Source organism: Rutilus rutilus (genome assembly GCF_951802725.1).
Source record: "Rutilus rutilus genome assembly, chromosome: 11".
NCBI lineage: Eukaryota > Metazoa > Chordata > Actinopteri > Cypriniformes > Leuciscidae > Rutilus > Rutilus rutilus.
In genome coordinates this window covers 25,011,019-25,032,432 of record NC_140216.1, presented here as the reverse complement: position 1 = coordinate 25,032,432, position 21,414 = coordinate 25,011,019, and the positions used below count along the sequence as shown (strand labels likewise).

The window sequence follows — 21,414 nt, the reverse complement described above, 5'->3', positions numbered from 1 at the left end:
TTCAAACCCAGGGGTGGCAAGGTGGCTTGCCGAGGGAAAGACACATGCTCAGAGAGGCTTACACTGGACTACACACGTGGGGGTCGCCCAGAGGCCGTGTTAGGTGTCACCCAGCCTGCAGCTCTACAGATGTCTGTTAGCGAGGCGCCATGCGCTAGAGCCCAAGAGGATGCCCCACTCCGGGTGGAGTGGGCCGTCACACCAAGGGGGCATGGTCGACCTTGCTGCTGGTAAGCCAAAGCAATGCCGTCCACTATCCAGTGAGACAACCTTTGCTTGGAGAGAGCCTTTCCCTTCAGCTTCCCACCATGACAGACAAAGAGCTGGTCTGAAGTCCTGAAACACTGCGTTCTGTCTACGTAAGCATGGAGGGTACTGGACAGAGCAGTGCCAAGGCTGGGTCTGCCTCCTCCGAGGGCAGCGCTTGCAGGTTCACCACCTGGTCTCGAAAGGGTGTGGTGGGAACCTTGGGCACATATCCAGGCCGGGGTCTCAGGATCACGTAAGAGTTAGCCGGTCCAAATTCCAGGCACGCTTCGTCAACCGAAAATGCCTGCAGGTCCCCTACCCTCTTGATGGAGGCCAATGCAACCAGGAGCACTGTCTTCATTGACAGGAACTTAAGCTCCACTGATTGCAGAGGCTCAAAGGGAGCACTCTGCAGAGCAGTTAAAACCACTGAGAAGTCCCAAGAGGGAACGAGAGGAGGGCGAGGAGGATTCAGTCTCCTCTCAGGAAACTGATGATCAGGTCGTGCTTTCCAATGGACTTACCATCAACTGCATCATGATGTGTGGCAATGGCGGCACCATACACTTTCAGGGTGGAGGGAGACAGCCTTCGCTCCAACCCTTCTTGCAGGAAGGAAAGCACGACACTGATCGGGCCTTTCGTGGGTTCTTGAAGTTTAGAAGAACACCAGTTGATGAAGAGGTTCCACTTCAACGCATAGGCATGTCTCGTGGACGATGCTCTAGCGGAAGTGATGGTAGCCACCACCGCTGGTGGTAGGGTACTCAAACCTGCCTCGTCCCGTCCAGGAACCACACATGGAGATTTCAAAGATCGGGACGAGGGTGCCATAGGGTGCCCCGTCCCTGAGAAAGCAGGTTCTTTCTCAGAGGAATTGGCCAGGGAGGTGCTGTCGCGAGGAGTACTAGTTCTTGAAACCAGGTGCGGTTGTGCCAATACGGGGCAACCAAAATGACCTGCTCCTCGTCCTCCCTGATCTTGCGCAAAGTCTGCGCAAGAAGGCTCACTGGGGGAAACGCATACTTGCAGAGGCCCCACGGCCAGCTGTGCGCCAGTGCATCCGTGCCGAGCGTGCCCTCGGTCAGAGAATAAAACAGGTCGCAGTGGGACGAGTCGTGGGAGGCAAACAGATCTACCTGTGCGTCCCTGAACTGATCCCAAATCAGCTGAACCGACTGGGGATGGAGTCTCCATTCTCCAGCGAGAGGCCGAAACCGAGACAGATCGGCTGCACGGTTCAGGTCTCCCGGGATATAAATGGCTCGAAGCGACCTCAGATGCTTCTGACTCCATATGATGAGGTGGCGGGCGAGTTGCGACATACGACGGGAGCGCAGACCACCTTGTCGGTTGATGTACGCTACTGTGGCGGTATTGTCTGATCGGACTAATACGTGCTGACCCCTGAGCAACGCACAGAAGTGGTGCAGGGCGAGACGTACAGCCTGCAACTCGAGGCAATTGACATGCCAAAGGCGCTGGGGTCTTGTCCAGGAGCCCGCGGCAGCATGTCCATTGCACATGGTGCCCCAGCCCATTGTGGAGGCATCTGTTGATATAACAACATGCCAGGAAACTCGTTCTATGGGCACTCCAGCCCATAGAAAACTGAGGTTCGTCCACGGGGTGAAGGTCTGACCGCAGATCGAAGTCACTGGGACTCGGAGCGTGCCGTGTTGCCATGCCCACCTCGGGACTTGATCGCAAAGCGGTCTCATATGAAGCAAACCGAGCGACGTTACTGCGGCTGCGGATGCCATATGCCCCAGGAGCCTCTGAAATAGTTTCAGTGGAACCGCACTCTTGCCCTCGAACTGACGAAGGCAAGTTAGCAGTGACTGCGCGCGCTCGCTCGTAAGCTGCACGCACATGGCGACCGAGTCGATTTCCATACCGAGAAAAGAGATCCTCTGCACGGATCAGAGTTTGCTCTTCTCCCAGTTGACCCGAAGGCCCAGACAAGCTAGGTGCCGGAGCACTAGGTCCCTGTGTTCGCAAACCTTGTCTCGAGAGTGAGCTAGGATCAGCCAGTCGTCGCGAGGAACAAGGGCTGCCTCGACAACCTTCGTGAAGACGCGAGGAGACAGGGCTAGCCCAAAAGGGAGAACCACGTACTGGTATGCCTGCCCCTCAAATTATATATATATATATATATATATATATATATATACACTGGTATGCCTCATTTGCATATGTAAACATGACATTTCAGAAAACTTGTAATACAAAAAATGTCTGTCTCTATGTAAGTGAAAAACTGGAAAAGTTTTATGGTGATATCTATAACTTAAAAATGTTACCCTATCCACCTGTAGTGTTTCGGCTGTGAATAATGCACCTATTGTTTCAATAACAATTACAAGAAAATGGGACCCTTTTTTCAATGTTATACGGTGGATCCTTATTCAGGAGACATTGAACTTTCTAAAAATGTGGTATAACAACTTTTCCTCAAAAATGCCTACAGGGTTACACAATCTTCAAGATTCGGACCTGACTACTAGTGCTAACCGTCATTCACACGGCAAAAACTAAAGAAATAGGTAACGTTAATACAAGCTGACATACTCTTTTATTTATTATGTTGTGAGTAAACCACAGATTCGTAAGTGGAAAATTAATATTTTTTGTATTTTCTCATTTTAGCGTAAACAAACGTGTCCCGCGCAATTTTGGATATTGTGAGGAGACTGGCAGCTAGCAGCTATAACGTTATCGTCCACCGACCGACATTTACCCGGCAAAAACTAAATAAAAAAGGTAATACAAGCTGACCTATTTCTTCATTTATAATGCTGAGTGTAAACTTAAGTTTTTTCAGTGGAAGATTAATAAATTTCTGTGTGTTTTCTCACATTTTTGCTTAGACAAAAGTGTCCCGAGCCATTTTGGATCATTATCAGTGATTGAGACTACCATCCACCGCCCGTCATTCACATGGCAACAACTGCAGAAATAGGTAATACAAGCTGACTTATTACTTTATTTATTATGCTGTGAGTAACGTAAACCAATTTTTTGACAGTGGAAAACTAATTAATATTTTGTGTTTTTTCTCACATTTTGGCATAGACAAATGTGTCCCTTGGGCAATTTTGGATATCGGTGAGGAGACTATCAACCACCGACTGTCATTCATACCAAAAAAAAAAAAAAAGGTAATACAAGCTGACATATTTCCTCATTTATAATGATGAGTAAACTACAGTTTTGTCAGTGTAAGAGTAATTCATATTTTTGTGTTTTCTCACGTATTTGCATAGACAAACGTGTTCTGTGCAATTTAGGGTCTATATTAGTGAGGAGACTGACTGACTATCCTCCACATCGACTGTCATTCACGTGGCAAAAATGAAAGAAAAAGGTACTACAAACTGACCTATTCTATTTATTATGCTGTGAGTAAATTACATTTTTGTCAGTGGAAAATGTATTAATATTTTTTTTTTGCTTTTTTTTTCACAGTTCAAAATAGACAAACGTGTCCTACGCATTTTTGGATCTATTTCAGTAAGAAGACTGACTGACTATCCTCCAGCGACTGTCATTCACATGGCAAAAACTAAAGAAAAAGGTAATTTCCCAGGGAAAGCAAGAACTGAGAACTGATAAGAATGTAAAATGTGCACCTTGAAATGCAATGTAAGTCATTTTGGATAGAAGCGTCTGCCAAATGTGTAAATGTAATGTAATACAAGCTGAGATATAAAGGGTATGCACTGACATCACTTTCCTGCCGGAACACGCCCCCCCTAGTCAGACTGAGTGGCTAAAGAGCTGCAGCGTGACTGGAGTTAACAGGGAAACTGAGAAAACTCGAGTAAAACAAAGGATTATCAGTTTAAATTAAATGTTGGACTGGATATAGTGTTCCTAACAACTTATCAAAGATCCAGTTATCCATGGATATTGACATGTAGTCAGGAATCCTGTTTTCTGACATTTTATATGTGCCTGGTTTCGACGATTATTTCAGTTATTTAATTCAATTTACAATTATTCAGAATATACGATGGTAAATATTTAACTGATGAGTTGTCAATACAATATATAACAATACAATATATATGGTATGATTTTACCCCTAAATTCAGCATAGTCTGACAGTCTGTAAAAATAAAACCTTGGCTTTCTTGTCAAATCTAGTTGTACTGTCAATCTCAAAGCTCTTTTCCATTTTAGATGTGCTTTGTGTGTTTTTATAGTGAAAACAAATGCTGCCGCTCAGTCTTTTTGACACTTAGCCGATGGTGACGTCAACGCATAACCTCTATTCTAGCATTTATGCTGTGAGTAAACCAGTTTTGTCAGTGGAAGATTAATGTTTTTTTTGTTTGTTTGTTTATTCACAGTTCGCCAGACAGAAGTCATGTGCAGTTTTGTATTTTGGACAGTGAGGAGACTGACTGACCATCTTTCACAACATTCATCACTGAGAACCTTTTGTAAAATAAATTATTTTTCAATAAATACTATTAATAACTGCATCCTTTTCTTTGACCATTTCTTTATACCAGGGTTCCTCAAACTCGGTCCTGGAGGGCCGCTGGCCTGCAGAGTTTAGCTCCAACACTGATCAAACACACCTGAGCAAGCTATGTCTTCAGGATCTCTAGAAACTCACAGCTAGGTGTGTTTGATCAGGGTTGGAGCTAAACTGTGCAGGACAGTGGCCCTCCAGGACCGAGTTTGAGGAACACTGCTTTATACCAATGTTTTTCCTTTGTCTTATAAAACTTTATTAATATGAGTTTAATCAACTTAAATCATTTACGGCAATCGGTTTCCTAAAACCATTTGAGTAGCTATATAGTTGTTATGACTTGATTAGATTTATTAAATGAACTCAAACCAGTTAGTTTAAATGGTTTCAAAGTTTAATGGAATGAACTTAAAATATTCAAGTTACATATACTCAAAATGAATGACTAAACGAACACTAAATTATGAGTGAATATGACTCAATATATATAAGTTCACAATACTCATATGTATTTATTTTTAAACTTAAATGGTTTGCCGCAATTAGTTTCCTCAATCGGTTTGAGTTGAGTTAACTTGTTGGGTTTTACAGTGTTCCTGCATTTGCTCTTATATTAAAAGACTGTGTATTTCAAACCATATGCTTCATTTCTACAGCCACCTGACCATGGCAAATATTCAGGGAAGACAATTAGACAACATTTTATTTGATGGGGAGCGGTAAGGGACCTAGATAATGGGTTGTGGGGCGCTGGCCCGAAAGGTTGAGAATCACTGCCCTAAAAGGACACGGTGATGGAAAAATAAGAGATGGAAGAAAAAATATATATATTTCAATGCTTTAGCGTTCTTTCGCAGTTATATAGTTGTGTAATTATATTGCATATAATTTTCGGGCATCAGGGAGCTGCTATCAATATGCAGGGAATTAAAATTGCTTTTAAACACACGCTCGCTTTTTACTTTCACTTTCCAATTTGCGATTATGCGTACTCTTTGTGTAGGAAGCGGCGGTAAGGACCACACATTTTACAAGATAATTGTCTACTTGTCAACGCTCAGGATGTGTTGCACACCAAATTCTCTAACATCGTCCCGTCAGTCATCTCCTTAATATCTTCACATGACAATTGAAATCTGATGCATTTTATATCTGACCTCCTTTAGAAGTCTTTAGAATTGCGTGGAGAGACAGTTTGTCCTGCTATAAAAAGGCTCTAAAAGAAGCCAGGGCCAAGCATCTTTGCAAACTCATAGAAAATAACCAAAACAATCCAAGATTTTTATTTTATGCTCTTCTGGTTTTTATTTTTATTTTATGGCTAGATTAACAAATAATCAGACGTCACCTGAACTGAATATTCCATCACAGTTTAGTAGTAATGACTTTATGAATTTCTTAACTGAAAAAAAAAATCGAAAGCATCAGAAATACAATTGTAAATGTAAACATACAGCGTTTTATAATTCAGTCTCAATTATGACCCCTCAAGATCAATTGCAGTGCTTTACAGCTATAGGACAGGGAGAGATGAATAAACTTATTACATCTAAACCAACAACATTTTATTATCCAATACCCACTAAATTACTGAAAGAGTTGTTACATGTAGCAGAAGAGCCTCTTCTCAATATTATGAACTCTCTATCTCTGGGTAATGTCCTAAGAACGTTCAAGCTGGCAGTTATTAGTGGCACGGAAACTAATCGTGTGGGGCGCGAAGCATTTTCATTCATTATGGGCAATCCATGTCCCGGGAATAATGAATGTGGGGGCGGATCTCCTGTCCAGAGGAAATCCTCTGTATGGAGAATGGACTCTCCACCCACAGGTAGTGAGCCAGTTGTAAGAGAGGTTCGGCCGAGCTGCCGTAGATCTCTTCGCCTTGCACGAAAACACTCAGTGCCCTCTATTCTTCTCTCTGGCGAGAGACGGTGCGCCTATGGGTGTGGATGCTCTGGCACACCCGTGGCACAACGCACTACTGTACGCGTTTCCTCCACTGAGTCTGGTCGTTCCAACTTTAAGAAGGGTAAGAGAGTATGGTCACTCAGTCATAATGATTGCCCTGAACTGGCCAGGGAAGTTGTGGTTGACGGAGATAATTCAACTCCTTTGCGACCAGCCCTGGCCTTTCCCGTTGCGGAGGGACCTTCTCTCACAAGCGCGCGGGGAGATTTTTCACCCAGTCCCAGACAAAGTGGCTCTTTGGGCCTGGCCCGTGAGAGGTTAAACTTGAGTGTGAAGGGTTTGCCTCCGAGGGTGATTGAAACAATTCAGAATGCACGAGCAGCTTCAACGCGCTCTGCATATGATCGGAAATGGAGTGTTTTTGAGCGATGGTGCGCACACAGACACATTGTCCCTTTTCTCTGTTCTGTCGCGGATGTTATGATGTTATGTTTCCTGTAGGAACTTTTGGATAAGGGCAGAGCCTTTTCAACTTAAGGTTTATCTTGCCGCAATTTCTGCGTGTCATGTGGGGATTGACAGAAACACTATAGGTCAAAACCCGCTTGTCTGCAGGTTTATGAGAGGTGCACAGCGTTTGAACAGGGTTTCAAAGCCATTGATTCCGCCATGGAATCTGTCTGTAGTCCTTAACACACTATCTCAGTCCCCTTTTGAGCCTATAGAGAGTGTTGAATTAAAGCTCCTTTCGCTAAAGGCTGCTTTATTATTGGCTCTTACGACCGCAAAGCGTGTTAGTGAACTTCACGCGTTATCAGTTCATAACTGTATGCAGTTCGCTATGGATTACTCGAGAGTAACTCTCAAAACGAATCCAGCGTTTGTGCCTAAAGTTAGCGAGTCAGCTCTCGCCTGTAAAGAGGTGGATTTACTGGCTTTCCATCTGCAGCCTTTTTCCTCTACATGGAATGACCTGTCGGTGCGTTGCATCACAATGAGGACAGAACGCCTGTAAAGAGGTGGATTTACTGGCTTTCCATCCGCAGCCTTTTTCCTCGACATGGAATGACCTGTTCGTGCAGCTCATCGCAATGAGGACAGAATGAAAGCACTAAGGAAGAGTAATCAGTTATTTGTTTCATGGGCTGATTCTCATAAATGGAAACCTTTTTCGCATCAGCGCCTGTCCCACTGGGTAGTGGAAGCTATTATATTAGGTTATTATGACATGGGTCTCTGTCCTCCGGAAGGGCTGAGCGCTCATTCTACCAGAGGTTTGGCTACCTGATGAGCACTATTTAAGGGTGTTTCAGTTCAGGACATATGTGCAGCAGCAAGTTGGGCTTCGCCTCACACATTTGTCATTTGGCTCATTCCGTCTTAAGTGTAAAAAAAAAAAAAAAAAAAAAACCTTGGTTACATACATCAATGAGTTGGTTGACATGCCTGCTTCGGACAGCATATCTGCAATACGGGAGTTGTCTATATCCCATAGTGAGATACCGAGCGAATGTTTGAAAGAGAACTTTAGGTTACTTACGTACCCCCGGTTCTCTGATAACATGAGTGAGGTATCTCACCACAGTTCCCTCCTTGCAGTGCACAGAGAAGAGATATGCAGAGAATGAAGTATGGACCACCGGCAGTGGTATATATTAGGGAGGCGGGACTCCCGCATCAATGTCGTGATTGGTCTGTCAACTGACAGACGTGGTGTGATTGGTGCTTCCAGGATCTGTCACGCCCAGAGGCGTTTCCCATAGTGAGATACCTCACTCATGTTATCAGAGAACCGGGGTTACGTAAGTAATAGGGGTGTAACGATTTGTTTTAACAACGATTCGATTCGTATCGCGATTCGTGGTTGTCGATACGATTCAAGGACGATATTGGTTAATTTAGAACGATACGATCCGAAACGATTCAGTGACCTGAAATCGATTCAGTGACTTTTTAGCCAAAAATTCTTGTAAGGGAATCAGGTATAAATTAATTATGGATATAAACAAACAAGTAAACAACAATTAATGTCAAATGCATTCACATTTTATATGAATAAAGTAGGACTGAACGATTATGACAAAAATTATAATTGTCGATTATTCCCTTGAAATTGTAATTGCGATCATTAATTACGATTATCACAACATTGAATGATGTTTTGAATAGTTTGGCCATGGGACCCCACATTTCCCCATGGTCATCAAGCCGCGACCCACCTTTTTAGGAATTATATAGGCCTATTATAATACATTTGTTTACACAAAAATTGTTGACACACAAGTTCTGTCCCCCTTTACTTAACATACAAAAAAAATTGTAAGAATATGACAAATACTGATAAACAGTAGGCACTGCGAGGTTAAGCTATTAAATAGCAGTCCCAAACTAGTTTTTGTTAATACAATCTTGGTATGAGCCACCACAGTCATATACAAATATACTAAATAACCAGTAAGTGGCATTTTGTTATAGAAACAAACAAGAATTAGGCTACCATGGTGATACGCAATACTTAGAAGAACTGGTAAAGAAACATGGAAACTGCTCCTGATAAATAGCAACACACATGATGTACCAATAACTAATTTATGACGTTGCATTCTCGTATGTCTTTTGCACTTTAGTGAAGTGATACAGTGCGCTCCGGCGCATTTGCGCGTGCAATTGAAGAGTGTGCGCTACTGCAGCGGCTGAGAGACAGGAAAGTCGACTGACTGAGAGACTTTGCGCTGCTTGTTGTCTTTGCGCTGCTGCTGGCGCGTCACGCATGGCGACGACGTCACAGATAGGCAGACTGAATCGAGTAACGTTTAACGCCTTTATCATTAAAAGTGCTAAGAAAAAAACATCCATATAAAGTCTGACGTGCTTAAATCCAATGCGTTATTTCCTAGTATCGATACAATCGATTCATTACCTTTTAAAACGATGATCGATATATGTCGTCCGGAAGACCAACTTGCCGAGCACAGATCGATGTAGTTGGATCGTAGGAATATAAATCGATACATCGATGTAGTTGATGAATCGTTACACCCCTAGTAAGTAACCTAAAGTTTTTTTTTTGCATGTGCATAAAATGTTTCTTGCATGCACATTAATGAAATTTTATTTTATTTAAGAACAATTGTTTGAAAAGTTAATGTACTTTTAAAAAAGTGAATATCATTTCATTTCAATAAAAGATGCAATGCTTGATTTGGTTTATATTTGCTTATTGCGCTTGCTTGTGCCCTCTTGTGGGCATAGGAGACAATACAATACTTTTTTCCTCTAACATTAAGTATTGTCTTTAGAATTCGAATATAATTTGAATTTTGCTAATATTTAAGAAATAAAATTCTAATTTAGATTTGCAGCCATTTTGGCAGCCCTACTCTACACTGTTTACCTATTAAGTTAATACCTATAAGGCCCTAAACTGCTCAAAAGCAAGTTATTTTGAAGAATATGGGTAACCAAACAGTTGATGGTATGGAAAAAAATACTCTGGAAGTCAATGTCAAACCCATCAACTGTTTGGTTTCCGACATTATTCTAAATGTCGTCTTTTGTGTTCAGCAGAAGAAATAAATTCATACAGGTTTAGAACAACTTGAGGATGAATAAATGACATAATTTACATTTTTTGGTGAACTATTCCTTTAACTGATCTCCGTAGAAGATCAACTTTATAAATTTTCCGTGCCTTTTATCGTGCTGGCAAAAGGAGTCAGAATGCGCACGGGATCATTTCGAGCTACAGGCAAAACAAGTGCAAAATTTAGATTTTGGTCGATTTCGAGGTTTTCACAAAAACGAGTTCATTAAGCCCTTGTCTAGCAATCCCAATGCTCTAAATAGAAATTAAACATCTAAAAGTATCTTTATTTGTACATTTTCTGGGAGGAGTACCTTTCCTTGCACTAATATATATATATATATATATATATATATATATATAAATACAGTGGAGAGAACAAGTATTTGATACACTGCCGATTTTGCAGGTTTTCCCACTTACAAAGCATGTAGAAGTCTGTAATTTTTATCATAGATACTCTTCAACTGTGAGTGACGGAATCTAAAACAAAAATCCAGAAAATCACATTGTATGATTTTTAAGTAATTAATTTGCATTTTATTGCATGACATAAGTATTTGATACATCAGAAAAGCAGAACTTAATATTTGGTACAGAAAATATGTTTGCAATTACAGAGATCATACGTTTCCTGTAGTTCTTGACCAGGTTTGCACACACTGCAGAAGGGATTTTGGCCCACTCCTCCATACAGACCTTCTCCAGATCCTTCAGGTTTCGGGGCTGTCGCTGGGCAATCCGGACTTTCAGCTCCCTCCAAAGATTTTCTATTAGGTTCAGGTCTGGAGACTGGCTAGGCCACTCCAGGACCTTGAGATGCTTCTTACGGAGCCACTCCTTAGTTGCCCTGGCTGTGTGTTTCGGGTCGTTGTCATGCTGGAAGACCCAGCCACGACCCATCTTCAATGCTCTTACTGAGGGAAGGAGGTTGTTGGCCAAGATCTCGCGATAAATGGGGGCCATCCATCCTCCCCTCAATACGGTGCAGTCGTCCTCTCCCGTTTGCAGAAAAGCATCCCCAAAGAATGATGTTTCCACCTCCATGCTTCACGGTCAGGATGGTGTTCTTGGGGTTGTACTCATCCTTCTTCTTCCTCCAAACACGGCGAGTGGAGTTTAGACCAAAAAGCTCTATTTTTGTCTCATCAGACCACATGACCTTCTCCCATTCCTCCTCTGGATCATCCAGATGGTCATTGGCAAACTTCAGACGGGCCTGGACATGTGCTGGCTTGAGCAGGGTGACCTTGCGTGCGATGCAGGATTTTAATCCATGACAGCATAGTGTGTTACTAATGGTTTTCTTTGAGACTGTGGTCCCAGCTCTCTTCAGGTCATTGACCAGGTCCTGCCACGTAGTTCTGAGCTGATCCCTCACCTTCCTCAAGATCATTAATGCCCCAAGAGGTGAGATCTTGCATGGTGCCCCAGACCGAGGGAGACTGCCGTCATCTTGAACTTCTTCCATTTTCTAATAATTGCCCCAACAGTTGTTGCCTTCTCACCAAGCTGCTTGCCTATTGTCCTGTAGCCCATCCCAGCCTTTTGCAGGTCTACAATTGTATCCCTGATGTCTTTACACAGCTCTCTGGTCTTGGCCATGAGAGGTTGGAGTCTGTGTGATTGAGTGCGTGGACAGGTGTTTTTTATACAGGTAACGAGTTCAAACAAGTGCAGTTAATACAGGTAATGAGTGGAGAACAGGAGGGCTTCTTAACCCTCTGGGGACCAAAAACGCGCCCGCGCGTTTTGCTCGTTTTTTTTTTTTAGCAATGAAAATAAACACTAAATGCTCTGTTAATTTTGATCTTTCATTTTCGTGTAATACATCAATCGATCCTGTTCAGTTTCTATTTTTTTTCTGTATACTCACAATAAAAATAAAGTGTTTTGCTTTTTGACAAATAAAGAAATATTAACATGATGCGATTTCTGCCTTCTCTCTGTCAGTAAACTCCCATTTGAAACGCGTTCGAAAATGATCTATAACTCCGCGAAAATTCAGTCAAACAGGCAAACAGACCCACGGGCATAAAGCTTGAGATCGCAGCTTTTAAATGAAGTAATTTATATAAAAAACAAATATTCTCAGCTTCTGTAATCTGTACAAAAAGAGAGCGACTCCAGTCGAGCTCATTACGAGCCATTCAAAAGTAATTTGACCACGCCCCGGAGAGTGCGTGCTATTCAAACGCAAATTCTGAGAACCATTTCAGTCTGTGAAACGCCCACATCAGCTGTAAACAAAGCGCGTCGCAATCGAGTGAGGCATAATAGCCTACCTTATGGAGAAAAGTTTATGGAGAAAAGTTTCCTCTGATATGAGGAGCAGATCCTGCTGAGGAGTGAGGTAGGCTGTTTTCTTTTCTCAAGTGTGGAATAACGTTAGAGGCCTATGCAAACCGCAAAAAGATGAATCGCATTTCTAGAATATGACTCGCCTTTCTGTGAGATGAATGAAGGGTACATATTTGTAAAGACTGTTTAGCCTAAATATGAATCGCGCGTCTGTGTGTGAAAGAATAAACTGCTTTGCTATAGCCTACTGAGATGAGTAAAAATCGACTGGAATATGTTGAAATAAAATGTATTTGTATAAGCAACGTATTAAACTGCAAATTAGCATTTATATGCCCTAATATTTCATAAAAACAACGTTACAGTCAGTCACTTGTTGACTAGATTTGGGTACAGTTTTTAGGCTACTGTAGAATATACTGCCACATCAAAGCAATTTCTGCTCATATCTAACGTTTTATATATATATATATATATATATATATTTAACTATATATAACTATATTATTTATATATATTATATATATTTATATATATTATATATATATATATATATTTGCTATATTCAAACTAATGAATACATATGATAAAATGTAGGCCTATAATCTTTTTTCTTTTTCTTTTTTACAAAGAAAGAGTACACTTGAAATATTGTTGAAATTGTAATTATTGTTGTAATTGTAACATTTTTAATAAAATAGCAAAACATATTTACAAGATAGATGTAAGCGAAATCTTAAATGGTCAATATAAGTCTTCTAAATAGCCTACATATGTTGTCCTTGCATTGTGGCTCAGTCAGTGTCACACCTGAATGAATGGCTAATTATGCAGAGTCATTATGCAGAGTGGGTGGGACCTTGTAATTTAAGGTGTAAACTACTCCTCCCCCTCGCATATTGGCTTTCCAAGCAAAACCTGTTTTACACCATTTAAATCAATGTATTTTTTTTTGTGAACGATAAAGCAAGACTATTTTCACATCATTTTGAAGCTAGAACTCAAAGGGACAACATCAATTAGTCAAAAGTCTTGTGGACACATATTTAATATGTGTTTTGTGGTCTTAATTCAGCAACTTTCATTTAATTTTTTTCCAATAACCACGCATAAACATTATTCTCTTAAAAATACAAACATCTACATACACGGTGCTCGCATATTATGGTAGCCCTGTTTGTGCTATATAGAGTGAATTTACACCTTTGCCATTAACATGTTTATAAATAACTGAAAAAAGCACAAATGTCAAGGCATGTCAGAACATCTCAAGGACCCCAAAAACAGCTTGGTCCCCAGAGGGTTAAAGAAAAACTAACAGCTCTGTGAGAGCCGAAATTCTTACTGGTTGGTAGGTGATCAAATACTTATGTCATGCAATAAAATGCAAATTAATTGTGGCTACACTTTAGTTGTGGTTATAAGTTGCTATCCTAAATTCAAATAATATTTTTATACATTTAATAAATATGTTCTTAATATTTGTTGTTTTTGTTTTTATGTTTGAGCTTATATATCTCAATATTAATAACAGTCTGGTTAATTTTGAGTCTTGAACTATAAACTCTCAAGGGTTGGCTTTCTAAATATATGTGTGTTATGTGTCTATTCAGAATGACTTATGAGCAGCAACCTTTTTAATTTGGGTATGTCATGTATGCAGCACTTTCCAAAAGTGGGGGTGACTGGTAAGGGGTTAAAAGTTGAATCACAGTAGAAGTGTACCTATGATCAAAATTACAGACCTCTACATGCTTTGTAAGGAGGAAAACCTGCAAAATCGGCAGTGTATCAAATACTTGTTCTCCCCACTGTGTGTGTATATATATATATATATATATATATATATATAGATAGATATATAGATATATATATAGATATAGATATATATATAGATATATAGATATATATATAGATATAGATATATATATAGATATATAGATATATACATACAGAGAGAGAGAGAGAGAGAGAGAGAGAGATAGAGTCATGTTAAAAAGTTAGGACACCCTATTGAATTCCATGGTTTTCTGAATCAGGGCATAATAAAAAATAATCTGGTCCTTGGCAGGTCTTAAAATTTGGAAAATAAAACCTCAGATGAACAACACCACATGACATATCACAAAATGTCATTATTTGTTTAGCAAAAATAAAGCCAACATGGAAAGGCCATGGGTGACAAAGTTAGAACACCCTTACTTGTTAACATAGGAATTAAGAGGTTAATTAGCGGTCAGGCACTGCTAATCAAAGGCATTTTATTAACTGATCACCTGCAAGTGCACCTCTATAAAAGCAGAAGTTCTGGCAGTTTTAGCATCTGGAGCCTTCAGATGTGTGTAAACACAATGCCAAGGAAGAGAGACACCAGCAATGACCTTAGAGAAGCATACTTTATATAGGCCATCAGCCAACTAATTGTCCTGAACTTGGTTATTTTTAAAATGCTTTTAAAATATTGATAGCGTTTTCTGGAACTAACATGTTTTTGAGCCACATGTACAGCTTCATTTTCCATTGAAACGAGCTCTCATAAACTAATGAAATCTAATTTACTTACTGATAGTACAAGACCATTAGTCAGTACAGATCATTAAATGTTTGAGTATTGAAGTAGTTAAGCAGCAGAATTGCGGAGAATTGCTTTATCGTAGCAAATTTCTGTCAGTGTGAATCCTCTTAAATGAAAGACAACAATGGAAGAGATGGGTGGCGAGTACAGCACTGTACTCATGCTACTACTGAACTAATGTTGTATCACTCAAACTGTCTTAAATAGAAAAACAGTGATGTTATAGCACCCTCATGTATACATATGTAATTTGTTGTATATGACAGTTGATGTAGCTTTCATTAGTTTATTGTAAAACAATATATATTTTTAACTATACTGGTCTTACAAATTAATACATTTTAAGGACATTTAAAAAACTGACTTCCTTTCTGTTGCTGACTCCGTGGATTTCTACAACCAGTCCCTAAGGTTCTGGACCTCCACGCCCCCTTAATATCCAGGTCAGTCTCATTCAATCGCTCAGTACCCTGGTACACCTGCGAGCTGTGAAAGATGAAGGCGGCTGGGCGTGTCCTTGAGCGGCGGCTCAAGGCCTCTGGACTGACTATTCACAAACAGGCATACAAGGGAACAAAAGAGGGCATATGCAGAAGCTCTGAGGGATGCACGGTCCAGGTTTTATTCCACTATCATCAACAACAGCCCTGGTAACTCCAAACAACTTTTTTCAATAAAACACCTTCTCAAACCCCCCTTCCTCTTCCACTCTGAGACCACCGGGGAGAGGTGCAACATGCACATCACTTTTTTCAAACAAAAAGTTAATAACATCCGCTCACACCTCTCCGCCACTGCTGTCCTGCCCCTCCCAACGGCCGACCCACCGTTTGAGATTGTCCAGCCCCTCTGCTCTTTCTCTGATGCCACACAGGAAGAAGTCATCAAAAAAATGAAGCCGTCCACCTGTGCCCTGGACCCTTTCCCTTCAGCTCTACTGAAGGCCAACATCTCTGCCGTTTCTCCATTCATCACCAAGATCATAAATCACTCCCTCCTAGTTGGCCATATCCCATCTACGTTGAAAACTGCTGTCATCAGACCTCTACTGAAAAAAACCCACTCTGGATCTCAGGGCTGCACAATTAATCGCAATTTACATGTAATCGCACTTAAATCGAGATGGCTTATCGCGATTTTAAAATCGCAAAGGCTGCGATTATTTTTTTATGCGCAGTTTGTCATTGATGTACGGCTCTGTAAACACTGCTCCATCTGAAAGCACTGTGAGTTTGAGTCACTTATAACGTGTATTTGAAAAAGCAACACGTGTCAAACATCTTTCCAAAACATGAGAAGCATTTATGAACCTCTTGTCCAACAACAGACAACATTTAATAACATGCATTTACTCCAAACTCACTTCATAACGACAGTTGAGCATCCTTCTGTGAGATGATGTGCCTTACAGAATAAGAATAAGGCAGTCGTGTATTTATAAGTCATGTTTAATCAAAGCGTTTCAATCTTCTGTTTATTCAGCTACAGCGATTTCCTGGAATGATGCGCATTATTGTACTTCTGCAGCGGGGCATATTTAGCGTGTTTGCGTGAGAGCGCCCTCTGGCGTTCAGCTGGAGCAGTATTTACTACCAATCAACCGCACTCCACTGACAAGCTGCGCATAAAATAATCGCAGCCTTTGCCAAATCGCGTGCGGTTTTATTGCGATTAATTGTGCAGCCCTACTGGATCCAGAAGTTCTCTCCAACTACAGGCCCATTTCCAATCTTCCATTCATATCAAAGGTTCTGGAAAAGATTGTTGCAGCACAACTTTATGTTCACCTCAAACACAATAACCTGTTTGAAAAGTTCCAGTCAGGTTTCCACCCTGGCCATAGCATAGAAACAGCCTTGGTCAGGATCACCAACGACCTCCTGATGGCAGCAGATACTGGTTCCCCATCTCTACTCATCCTCCTAGACATAATAGCTGCTTTTGAAACAGTAGACCACAACATTCTCCTCCACTGCCTGCAACACACCATTGGACTCTCAGAAAATGTTCACAACTGGTTTATCTCATACCTAACAGGCAGAACCGAGCACGTCGCCCTGGGCAAAGCCAAATCACACACCCACAACGTCAACTGCGGCATCCCTCAGGGCTCTGTGCTGGGTCCCAAACTCTTCTCCATTTACATGCTCCCCCTTGGCAAAGTCATTAGCAGACATGGTATATCATTCCATTGTTATGCTGATGACACACAGCTTTATCTCAGGACAACCCCCACTACTTCTGCTCCCTTGCCAACATCCACACTGACCACCTGCCTGGAGGAGATAGAGGCATGGATGAAGCTCAACTTCCTTCAACTGAACAGTTCCAAAACAGATGCCATCATAGTTGGCACACCACATCAGCTCCGCTTTTCCAACATCACCAGTATCACTTTCTCTGGTCAAAACATCTCCCTTTCCACATCTGTCCCCAATTTGGGTGTTAAAATGGACTCTCAACTCACCTTTGACACCCACATCAAACACCTTTTAACGCATTATAGTCCTTCACGTCTATTGCGATCTCAAAATTCCGGCCAGTTAATAATACCTAGAATATCAAAATCGACTGCTGGCGGTAGATTCTTTTCCTATTTAGCACAAAACTTTGGAACAGTCTTCCTAACATTGTCCGGGAAGCATATAGACTTCTAGAATTCAATGTTAGGCTGCATAGATTAGGTCAGCCGGAACCGGGAACACTTCCCATAAATCCTGATGTACTCGTTACATCATAAGAAGAATGGCATCTACGCTAATTTTAGTGTCTTTGTTTATCCCAAGGTTTTTCCCGCAGCCTGCCGGATCCAGGCCATATCCAGATCTGACGAAGGACCTTCGCCTGGACCCGATGACAATGCAGTGCTGAAGTGCCAACTAGTCTCTCCCTTTGGAGGATCCCTTTACCACTCTACAGATAAAGCGCTGTCGGCAAAATTCGTTTCGCGTACCTACCCCGAAGTGACAAAATAAAATAAAATTCTGTATCAAAATTTATAAGAAAAAACAGTACTTTGTTTAGGCTTGGTTTGTAGGGAATTACAAACCTGCACACATATATTCAAACGCACATAACTATAGAACCAATTCTTAATGCGCATGTGCACGCCATCAGCATTTATCACAGGTTCATGTTTAAAGTCTGTGTAGAGAGGATGGTGTCATCTTAGCGGCCCCTAATTTAATAACAAATGATCGTTGCGACGGAAGCGAATCAATCAAAACTAACTTTAGCTGGAAAATAACTTTATTAAAGAACCGCTATAAAGCCAAAACAATCTCTGTTACCTTAAATTATATGTTTATCTCTGTAAAGCTGCTTTGAAACAATCTACATTGTTAAAAGCGCTATATAAATGAAGATGACTTGACCTCTGTAAGACATCATTCTACCACCTCAAGAACATCGCCAAACTCCGTCCAATACTCAATGTCATACTCAAAGCTGGTGCTTAAATTAGCGTAAATTCATCCTTCGCAGGGAGTTTGATTGACATGCGATCTGAGTATGACCAATCAAAATCCACCATTTTTGTCCGACAAAGCAGTCAGGAGAGTTATTAATGTCGGTGGATTTGAACTTGGCTTTAACTGAGGCAATCTGTCACGACACATTAAAGAGCCACAAAACGGTAGGCCTATTTATTGTTTAATTTTCTTTGACTGTCCAAATTTGAAAGTTGAGACTTTGTTTCATATTAAATATTACCTGCTCGGTCCTGTCAGCACGTTGTCAGTGTCCTCTATTTTTCACTGCTTGAGAACATGGGTTGAATCCGAAAGTTTAAAAATAAAGTAATTCAAAATCAAAATTTGAAAAAAAAAAAAAAAAAAAAAAAACACTCCAGGTCTCCGCACCAGTCAGTAACTGAAAAATATGAAAGCCGTGTGACCGCCCAACCAGTAAAAAAAAAATCAAAAAAATATGATGACTATATAAAAATACATTAAAGAAATAATTCCCTCTGATTTTCTGTTTAATTAATAAAGTTTGACTACTCGCAGCAGTCTCGCATGCGCTTAGAGCTCGTGTGAATTTACGTATAAAATGAGTTAACGAACAACCTCGACCCATCAGGAAACGCCACATAGGTCGCTGAATTTCACTGCGCTTCATGAAGAGTTTTTCTTTTGCGTGAAGAAGCCTTCGCTGGAGATGTGTAGTGATGGCCAAATGAAGCGTTTCGAAGCATTATTGCTTTCTGATACAATTGTTTCGAAAATGGTTCATTACTCGAAGCTTCATTCATATAGAAATTGCAGCACCATCTCCTGGTGAAGTAAATGTAATGCAACAAAGCTGACAACCATAAAATGCAAGTAGGCTTATATGTTAACGCCCCGTTTATTACGTGTTTACCGAGGCGATCAAAGCTGAAACAGTGTTAGTGCTGTGAAACTCATTTATGTAGCCTAGGTGAATTTTACAGATACTGATGAATTTCATGTGTTCACCTTGATAATAAAACATTAAGCATGATGTGTGTGTGTAATTATTTCTTTAGACAATGACAGAAGATCAGACCAGCTTAAAAAAAGTTGGAAACCATCACAGAAATACTAATGGTTTCTATTAAAATACCAATAGGAACCATTGGCTTTTACCATTTAAACCACTACAGAATTCTTTTTTGTAGTGTGTTTGGGACATATTCCATTAGGATTTAATGCCCCCACCAATAGAACCCAACACATATCAGTAGAGACTCACAGAGACCACTATAATTCCCATTACAACCAATAAAATTCTCATGAAAACCATTAAATCCAATAGAATTTCGGTAATGGTTTCTATAGTTTTAATTTTTTATTCATTTTTTAGCAGGGCAGTATCATGTGTGAAAGCTTTATCTTGTTTAGCTGTGGGAAGCAGAACTCTATAACTTGTTAACTTGGTGGGACTGATATTTTTGTATGTTGAAAAGGATGTGCTTGTGTATCTGGTTGTACTTGTATAATGTAGCAGAGGGTTTTTGAAGTGTCTGTCTTTGATGCATGTTTTTATGTAACAATGTTCATATGTTCTCTAATTAATAATAAAAAAATGTGGCAGAGGGTGTGCTTTGGGTACATGCAGAAGGCTTAGACAAAGTGTTCATTAAATGGTATGGTTTTTATTCAGAAATATTATTTTCTTTGTCTTTGGTGAAAGGTGATATCTTTTTTTTTTTAAACAATTTCACCAGCTTTAGAGACACCGACTACTGTTGCCATGGTTTGGCTTCACTTTTATAAGAAATACAGCCGCCAGGTTTCAAACCAGTGAGTAATTTATTCTCTTACCTTTGTTCTTTGATTAACATTAATGACACTTTAGACCAGCAGCTGCTGACAGAGACGCGATCTGACACGCATCCCATTTTCTCACAAATCTCTTCGTTCATTTAAGACTTTATTTAAATCATTTAAGACTGCTCTTATGAGGACACTCGACAAAACGGACATTTTGGCATAATTTGTGTGTGTTATGGTTTGTTCAAGCCCGAAAGAGAACCCGATACTGACACGCGTCTTTTCTGTGGGTCGTGTGCGTGTGTGTGTAATAGGCAGGACTTACAGCGCGGTCTCTTTAGTCTTGTCGTGCTTGAATGCTTTAAAAGCATTCACATTAATAAGAGCGTGATCATACAACGCTATTCAAGGGGTGACAGAAAAAAACAGATACTGCGTAATTGCGTTAAATATTTTTAACGCTTTAAACTTTGATTTTTTTTGCGGTGCCGCGGTGGGCAAGTGATGAAACCGGTGTTGCAACTGAATACCGTGTAACACTGGTAACACCGACTATCGTCGCAAGCCTACTCCTCACTCACCAATGCATTCATGGACATGCCCCCCTTTACCTTAAGGAACTCCTCACCCACCAGACATCCTCACGCACCCTCTGATCTGCAAACACAAACACCCTCCAAGCCCCCAGAACCAAGCTCTGCAGCATGGGTGATAGGGCCTTTTCATCGGCTGCTCTGAGGCTGTGGAATGCCCTACAGATGTTTTTAAACGAAACCTAAAAACATATCTTTAAAAAAAAAAAGGTTTTCACTTTTTTATAGTTTATTTTATAGGTTTTTCTTTCAACTATTTATTGACCTTGATTTTTTAACTGTATTTCTATATGCTCTGTAGCACTTTGAGATTGCTGTAATGTAAAGTGCAATACAAATAATATGTATTGTTATTAGGGGTTCAAGCACGAAGTGCTGAACACCTATTGTAATTGTTAGGATTTTTATTATTAGGGGTTCAAGCACGAAGTGCTGAACACCTATTGTTAGGGGCCAAGCACCGAAGGTGCGGAGGCACCTAT

At 40.6% G+C, this 21,414-nt stretch overlaps 1 protein-coding gene and 1 long non-coding RNA gene across 6 annotated transcripts in view; one reads left to right on the top strand and one right to left on the bottom strand.

Annotated features, from left to right (window-relative positions):
• LOC311299845 (cytosolic 5'-nucleotidase 3-like) overlaps positions 1–21,414 on the bottom strand; it is a 257,523-nt gene that overhangs the window by 8,593 nt on the left and 227,516 nt on the right. The window lies entirely within an intron of this gene.
• Positions 2,597–8,233, top strand: LOC311299846. 2 transcript variants are annotated; one of them, XR_014629202.1, is made up of 4 exons: positions 2,769–2,795; positions 2,899–3,012; positions 3,120–3,211; positions 3,325–8,233. It is a non-coding gene; the product is annotated as an uncharacterized lncRNA (long non-coding RNA). The 2 variants fall into 2 exon arrangements; XR_014629201.1 differs by having other exon boundaries at positions 2,597–3,012.